Consider the following 9,550-nt stretch of genomic DNA (forward strand, 5'->3'; position numbering starts at 1 on the left):
AAACAGTGAACTTGTCTTAAAAAACTCAGAAATTCACCTGTGGTCCTCCAGGTTACCACAGGTGGTTCCTTCAGTGTAACAGCATGTCCAAAACATAAGAGAGACACGCGTAATCGATTACGAGCACCTTGTAATCGATTACAAGGCTTTTTATGCTCCACAAATTGCAGGATTTGGCCAAAGTGCCTTGTAATCGTTTACAAGGGGGCTGTACACGATTACGCGTGTCTAAAATGGTTTTTGGACATCCTGTTGAACTGAAGGAGCCACTAGTGGAAACGTAGGGGACCATAGCTGAATAGTAGTGTGTTTTGACCCAAGTCCAGTGGTTTTAATTGTAATTTCATGTTCTTGAGTGAGAAATTCCTTGAACTTAATGTTTTGGGTCCCCCATTTGGAGGATGGGACCACCCACGGTGAGATTATTGAGTTAAGTGAAGTTTTGCTAGCTCTGGTGTAAAAATGTGCCTTGTAATCGTTTACAAGGGGACTGTAAACGATTACGCGTGTCTAAAATGGTTTTTGGACATCCTGTTGAACCGAAGGAGCCACCAGTGAAAACGTAGGGGACCACAACTGAATAACAATGTTTTTTTACTGTTATTGAGTTCGTTAAAATGTAATTGGTTGTTTATATGTGATTATCAAGTGTTTAACTGTCCATTAAATACACTATTATTTTACTACTTAACATTTTGCCAAATATAATACGTGAAACATTCAACCCACATTCAACGAAATTGTGTCATCCCAATTCCATCTACATGGACATCTCTCGGTAAGTCATTCATTTGAACAATGGTTGATGAATCCAGAGATATTCGAACCCGCCACTACAAAACATTACGAAAACATTGTTATTACTTACCAAAAAAATGCAACTAAATAAAATACCAAAACTTTAACTTACCTTTGGGTTTCTGGAAGCCATTGCAACTGCACAAAAAATCAATGGTGGATTAGGGTTCACAAAACACAAAAAGAATAAATAACGCCAAAGAGACCCAAAACGCCAAAGAGAACGAAAGAGAAGCCAGACAATGCGAAAGAAAGTGAAAAGCCGAAACAGAGCCACAACGCCAGACCCAAAACGCGAAACGCGAAAGAGAGCTTACCTCAACAGAGTGATTGCGAAAGAGCTCTTTTTTTGGTTGAAATGAGGCCTTCGGATGAGACGAAAGCCGAATGGAGAATGCAAGAAATTGGAGAGATGAAGTCGAATGAGAGACAAATGGAAGAGAAAGTTCAAAACCAAAGTGAATAAGAGAATAAAACGAAACCGCCAAAGTGAAATTTCATATCATCAGATAGAAATTTAAGTGACAAAATTTCATTTAAGTGACAACATCCAATAGAAATTTGACACCTGGCCGGTGTCAAATTTGTGTCAAAAAGGAGTGTTAAAGAAACATTTTCGAATTCATTTTCAATCACCACCGTCATAGGTTTTCTGTCGCCATCGTCCATTGCGCTCTTCCTCCCTGTCACCGCCCATCCCTTCTCCCATCTCCATCGTCCGCTGCCCTATGAAATGGTTGAAAGGAATGAGGGATGCAAGACAAATGGTTGAGAGGAACGAGGGATGAGAGAGAGGTGAGTAAAGAAGGTTTAGTGGTTTCTTATTTTTTTTTTTTAATTTTGACCATGAAAATTATTCAAATACCTTTGATCTTACAACTTAGAATTCATAATATCTTTGTCTACTAAAACCCGATATACTTTGCTAAAATGTACCTACTAAAAAAAACTTATGTATGTTAACAAATCTCTCTCTCTATATATATATATATATATATATATATATATTTATTGTTTAATATTAATTAATAAAAATAATTCTACTAATCCAAAGTATTCAAAATAAAGGAGGTAATAACTACATTCAAAATTATCTAATTAATCTTAAAGCTCCAACTCCTACTTTAACATATATCTTTGTCTCTTATAATTTAATACACTTATTAATATTATTATTACTTTCACTTTAACTATTAATATCATTATTATTTTTTTATTATTATCATTATAAATAATCCTCATGTACACAACTCTCTAACTTGAAAAATTATTCTAAAAATCTCTTTAAACACATAGACACAGCAATGTCAAAAACTTCAGTATTGTTTCCTTGCATGATGTTTTTATTTCTCATAATATTTGCAACAGGTACGCTCCCCTCTGTTATTTTATACAGTTGTTTATATGAGAATTTAAATACTATAAATATTATTTTAGTTCATTAATTTTCAGTAAAAATTGTAATTTAATTTTTTTTTTGAAATTTTTGAATCAATTTAATTCCTCATCTTTAGAATTATGTGAATTTTGTATTTTTAATCCAATTTTATTAAGTTTATTTGAGATTTTAAAACGTATTCTTCAAATAATATTGAAAAAAGAATGTGTCAAACAGTATAAATAATTCAAATATTGTTAAAAATATATTTAAAACAGTAAATAAACTTAACAAAATTTGATTAAAAAATTAAATCCATACAATTTTAGAGTTGAGTAACTGTTAAAATTTTAAAAATAAACTAATTTCAATTTTCACAAAAAACATTTAATTTTATAAAAAAATAATAATTTTTTTATTTTTAGATTTTAAATTATAAGTGATGTATTATCAATTAAATTGATATGATTTTTGTAAAATGCATAAAAGAATAATTTGTTTGACTAATGATTTGACAAAGATGAAGAAACTTTGTAGGTTTTGTGGATGCTTGTAACTACCCTTGCCATGGCATACATGATAAGTGTTATAATCTGCACTGTAACCATCGTTGCACAAAGCTATGCGTTAACTCTTGCTGCCTTTGTGATTGCAAACCTGAAACAAAGATGTAACAATTCCATGCCTTTGCTTGGAATTTATAAGTAATAAAAGAAGTTGAAGTATAACATGTTCATTCTTCTTCATCAATTGCATTTCATGTATCTCTTTCTCAAATTTCATCAAACTAAAACAAATATATTTTCCTTCTAATAATTTCATATTGTTTACATATTAAGAGTAATAATAATAATAATAAATGTTACTTGAAACATTTTTTGATACATATATTAATTTTATTGGCTATATATGAAAACACATATGCACATATATTTATTTATTTATCATAATAAAAAGAATAAAAAATTATTATATAATTTTTATATCAGAAATAGTCAATTAAGTTTAAAAAATATTTACAAAACTTAAATGATAAAATAATGAAATGAATTATATGACTAACGAATAAAATTTGTGAATAATTTTTTATATTAAAAAAATGGTTACAAAATTAATTTGAAAAATATTTACAAAATTTAAAAGATAAAATAAAATATGAAATATATTTATAAAGAGTAAAATGAATATATTTGTATACATCAGCCATTACAAAAATGAATTTTCTACATATTGAATAAATATAATTCTTGAGGTGATTTATTTAAAACAAATTATTAAGAGTATTATTTAATAATAAAAAACATATATTTTACATGTCGGAATTTTGTAGTTTAATTATTTTGAAATGGTAACGACATTTATCTATATTAACATGATACACAATTATTTTTTTTGTTATAGTTATAAAAGAAATTGTATCTAAATAACGTCTATAATCAAATAAAATAGTAGAATAAAAATTATAACCAAATCTAAAAAATAATCTGACGTATTAAATCAATAAAATAAAATAAATTTATAATAAAGATAATGTTATGTAATACGAAAATTGGTGAGTCAAACATACGTACAACCTTCATTAAATTTAGAGATATCATGCATATTAATTTGAGTATTAATTGTTTATTAATTTAAAAGCACAGTATTAAATGTTGTAACCGTAGAGTTGAATATATTTACATAATGAAATATTTTTAGTCATAATTACCTTTAACTTCTTTAACTGGTCTTTTAAAATTTGTCCACGATGGTTTGAACCCCTATCTCTACTGTCACCATACGTATTTATTATGGATGGTAAAAAAATTCGTACCTGTAGATAAAATTTGTGATAGATAATTATTATCTGTTGATATTTACTATCTGCAGGTTGCAGATAACAGATATTTTATTATCCGTTTCTAAACGGGTCAGGTGCGGCTATTATATTATCCATATCCACGAATATCTATTACTTGTAAAAAATAAAAATAAAAATTTAATTTTCATTTATAAAGTAATTTTAATTTAATTTAACTAAAATTTTATTTTAGGTAAGCCCAAGCAACACTTTTTTTTTTACACAATTTTGATCTTCCTTCAAAATCACAATCCTATCACCTTTTCCACGTACCAAAGAAAAAACTAAAGCAGTTTCCACCATGGACCTCCTTCTCCATCACAAAAAACACACGTATTCTACAAACACACAAACACTCGATACCACCTTCATCCACTATGACACACAATAAACAAATAAACCATCATTTTCTTGATTTTTCCATCTCCATTACATTGATTCAGACCACTCATTTGTTCACCATCCAACCCTTTTTCTATTCATTGCAGCTTCATCTCATCTCACTTTTATTTTTCTCCATCTCCTCAAAAGTCAGCATGCACAGATACACACACATTGTTTTTCTCAGTTACATTCAAACAAAGGCAAAAAAGTCGAGAGGGGAGAAGAAGAAGCGACCTTCGCGGGTTTGGATGAGGGAAGAAGAAAAATTTTGAGGCTTTCACGTCTGAGGAAGATAATCATCGGCGGCAACGTTGGCGACATTGTCGATGACGAGTGGGGATTCCGGGCAGAGGCGACGTGATCACAGTGGCGGGGTTTCATCTTCGCATATCGTAAGGGAGGTGGTTCGCGCATTTTGGGAGGAACGTGAGAGCGGCGATGCTTCCAACACGAGTGACCTCGTTGGCGGCGCTTTCGGTCGGCTACGGTGTGACGCAACGACGCCGGTCAAGAGAAGAGTGGGGTCGGCCGTAGATGCAAATGAAGAAGAGACCTAAGTTCTCTTTTCATTTCTGGATGAAGAAAATAAGAAACCCTAATCTAATTTGAAAAGAAAAATGGGCCTTGGGCTTGGACTGCATACACCATGGTTTTTATTTTTGCGGGTATCCACGGGTATCCGTGGGTTTTAAAATATCCACAGATACTTTTTAAGCAGATATTCGTGTGGATAGCAGATCGGGTAGCGAAAGATTTTTTTTGTCAGGTCGGATTGCAGGTAGGCACTATCCGTGTCTGACCCGACCCGTTGTCATCCCTAGTAGCTACATTAGCTACCACAATCCCTTATTTAACATACCATTTTTCTTTCATATAAACCCATTAATCATGTTTCTACCCATAAATCAATTTATTACTACTACTAATAATAAATATTACTATTTAATAAGGTAAATATTTTCATAAGTCTTACATCACTCCCATTGAACCATAACTTTCACTTTAGATAGATCTACTGCTATCTTGAGCCGAGATAACATGCCCCAAAAATTGTAGCTCTGACATGCAGAAGTCACACTTTGATAGCTTTTCATGTAATCTTATCTCTCTTAGAATGTTCAAGACAGTCCTAAGATCCTTTGCATGTTCTTTTAGTGTGCATGAGTAGGTTAGAATATCACTAATAAGCACTACATTTAACTTATCAAGGAAAGGTCTATAGATTTGGTTCATGTAGTCCATGAAGATTGACAGAGGATTGATTACATTAAAAGGCATAATGACTCATAATGACCATACTTTCACCTAAAAGTAATCTTTTGTACATCCTCCACTTTAACTAATATATGATAATAACCTGATTATAAATCTATCTTAGAAAAGACAATTTCCCTATAATCTACTTCTCTTCTTGGAGGTAATCCAGGCACATCCTCTGAAAATACGTCCATAAATTCACTCACCATAAGTATATCAACTCTTTGATCATCACTTTGTATTTCCATCTGAGTTAATATCGCATAACATTGTGTAAGGACTGTAACAAATGTGTTTTTATTGATCTTGAAAGAGTAACCAGCGTACAATATATAGAATGTACATAACCATAATTAAGGAAAGAATATATCAATTATTTAAGACAGAATCAATTATGCATAAACTAAATAAGGTAAACTATAATCAAATATATTATTTCCTATCATCCCCCTCAAGCAAAGTGTGAGATTTGGTCCAACGTGAAGCTTGGCTCTGAAGAACTGGAACAATGGTCGAGGCAGACTTTTAGTGAATATGTCTGCTAGCTGGAGATCAGAAGGAATGAATTGAGTGATGAGTTTGTGAGATAGAACAAACTCTCGAACAAAGTGATAATCAATATCAATATGTTTAGCGTGGTTGTGAGCCACCGGATTTTGGGAGAGGAATATAGCACTCTTGTTGTCAAAAAGAAGAGTTGGCGCTTGATGGGAAATATGCAGATCATGTAGAAGATGAGTAAGCCATATTAGTTCAGCTACTGCATTAGCCATGGCTCTATATTCTGATTCACAACTTGATCGAGCTACGGTTGGTTGTTTCTTAGCACTCCATGAGACGAGATTACCGCCTAAGAAGATGGAATAACCATAGGTAGATCGCCTAGTCTCAATACATCGAGCCCAATCAGCATCCGAGTATCCAAGAACATTAAGGGAAGCTCCACGGGTGAAGGATAGGCCATAGGACATGGTGCCCTTGACATATCGAAGGATGCGTTTAACTGCTTGAAAGTGACCAGTTGTTGGAGCTTGAAGAAATTGACTAACCAAATTTACCGCGTAGGACAAGTCAGGACGAGTTATAGTGAGATACATGAGTGCACCAACGAGAGAGCGATATTGAGTGGAATCAGAGAATGGATCTCCTGTGGTTGTTAGTTGAATATGAGGTTGGAGAGGTGTGGCTGTCGGTTTTGCATCCAACATCTGGGCCTGAGATAAAATGTCTTGAGCGTATTTGGTCTGGCTAAGAAAGACACCATCGGTAGTGTAGTGAACCTCAAGACCAAGAAAGTAATTTAGATGGCCTAAATCCTTGATAGCAAACTCAATTTTGAACCTTGCCAAAAGTTTTTGAAGTAAAGAATTATTATTCCCTGTCAAAATTATGTCATCAACATAAACAAGTATATATAGAGTGGCAGCAGTGTTGTGGAAGACAAATAAAGATGGATCTGCCTTGCTTCCGAGGAACCCAAGACTGAGCAAAAACGAGCTAAATCGTTGAAACCATGCAAGAGGGGCCTGTTTGAGGCCATAAAGAGCTTTCCGAAGTCGACAAACATGATTTGGGTATCGAGGATCAACGAACCCAGGAGGTTGTTCCATATAGACAGGATGTGTCAGGTGCCCATTCAAGAATGCATTGTTGACATCTAATTGATGAAGAGGCCAATTATTCATTACTGCTAGAGTGAGAATGACACGAACAGTGGCAGCTTTAACAACAGGACTGAAGGTGTGATCATAGTCAAGACCAGGTGTTTGAGTGAAGCCTTGTGCAACCAACCGTGCTTTTAATTTGTCAATTGACCCATCTGAAAGATATTTGGTGCGAAACACCCATTTGGATCCTACAATGTTGGTGTTGGATGGACGTGAGACAAGATCCCAAGTATTGTTGGAGTGTAGGGCCAGGAGCTCTTTATGCATAGCATCCAACCAACCAGGTTGTTTGGCAGCGGATTTGAATCCTTTGGGTGTAGAAGTGGTGAGCAAAGCATAAAGCAGAGAAGATGGTTGGTAGGTGGTAATGTCAGCAAAATGACGAGGCCTAAAAGTACCTGATTTGGCGCGTGTGACCATAGGATGAGTAGACTGGACACTACGGTGTATTTGTGGTTGAGTATGAGGCATGGAAACAGCAGTTGAAGGAGTATCTTCAGCAGGACATAGACCACAAGGTGTGGTTGGTGAGTGCACAGTTTCCTTGGATAATGGCAAAGAAGAAGTTGGTGCAGAAGCTGGAGCAGGAATTTCAGGTGTTGAAGCTGGTTCAGCAAATGAAGAAAAACCCAATCCGAAAATTGGAGATATAGTTCCTGTTTTTGAACACGGAAAATAAAGTTCATCAAACTTGGCATGTCTTGTTACGTATAACTGGGAGGTTGAAGGATCCAAACATTGAAATCCTTTATGGTTGTTGCTGTAGAAAAATACAAGGTGCACTGCGAGGAGACAATTTGTTAATGGCATAGTCACGGAGACAAGGATAAACCCGGCAGCCAAAAGGATGAAAGTGAGCATAATTAGGAGGAGTATTATATAAGGTCTCAAATGGAGAAACATCATTTAGAAGAATGGTCAGTAACCGATTTATGACATAAACAACACAACAAAAACCATGTAGCCAATAATAAGCAGGGATATGTGAATGAAAAAGCATTGCAAGACCCGTTTCAGTGATGTGACGATGTTTGCGTTCAGCTCTACCATTTTGTGCTGATGTATGAGGGCAAGACATAAGATGAAGAATTCCAGCTTCATTTAGCAAGGTCTTGACTTTGTTATTATTGAATTCGGTGCCACCATCACTTTGGAAAGTTTTTATAGTAGTATGAAACCGATTTTCAACAAATTTCTTGAACTGGACAAATACATCATAAAAATCATATTTCAGGCGCATTGGATATAACCAAGTGAATCTGGAATAGTCATCAATGAAAATCACATAATATCGAAACCCAAATTTTGAACAAATGGGAGCAGGTCCCCATAAATCACAATGAATTAAATCTAGCACATGCGATGCACGTTTCTCATTTAGGGAATAAGGTAGTATTTTGCTTTTAGCTAATTCACAAGAGCCACAAATGGAAGAAGTTGGTAAAATAGAAGATAAAGACAAAAGACCTCTTTTTCTTAAATGGGAAATAGTATCAAAGTGAACATGACCCAAACGATAATGCCACAATTCAAATGATCCTCGTAGCTTATTGGAATTTAAAACAGAAATAAAGGCATTTTGACCATGTTCCAATACATATAAGTTGTGCTCACGCCTCCCTTTTGCTAGAATTTCCTTTGTACCCCTTTGCTGAAGCAGAAAAGATGTGTAAGTAAAGATAGCATCCACAGGAAAGTCACATGTAAGTTTGCTAATTGAAATGAGATTCTTTTGGAGTCCAGGCACAACAAGAATATCAAGAAGGTTTAAATTATTTGTCAAACGATGAAATCCAATATGGGAAATGGGGAGAGCATTACCATTTCCAACAGTAACTGTGTGATTACCAGAATAAGGCTCAATTGAGTCTAAATCAGATGAGTTTGCTGTCATGTGTGTTGAAGCTCCAGTATCGAGGTACCAATCAGACTGGTTTGAATTTGATAAAGTGCAAGAATTTGCAAATGATTCAGCAAGATTGGCAGATTGAGGTGGGCCACCTTCATAACGTTGATGGCAAGATGTGGCATAATGACCTTCCCTTCGGCAGATTTGGCAATGGATAGGACGGCGTCCTCTGCCGCGACCACCACGACCTGAGTATTGGTAACCACGACCTGTTTTGCCAGTTGAGAAAGAATGCGATCCAGATTGAAAACGTGTATTGGATGATTGAGAGGAACGTTGAGTAGTGGTATTAAAAGCAACTTGAGAGGGAGTAGATT

Source organism: Vigna radiata, chromosome 10, assembly GCF_000741045.1.
Source record: "Vigna radiata var. radiata cultivar VC1973A chromosome 10, Vradiata_ver6, whole genome shotgun sequence".
NCBI classification, from domain to species: Eukaryota; Viridiplantae; Streptophyta; class Magnoliopsida; order Fabales; family Fabaceae; genus Vigna; species Vigna radiata.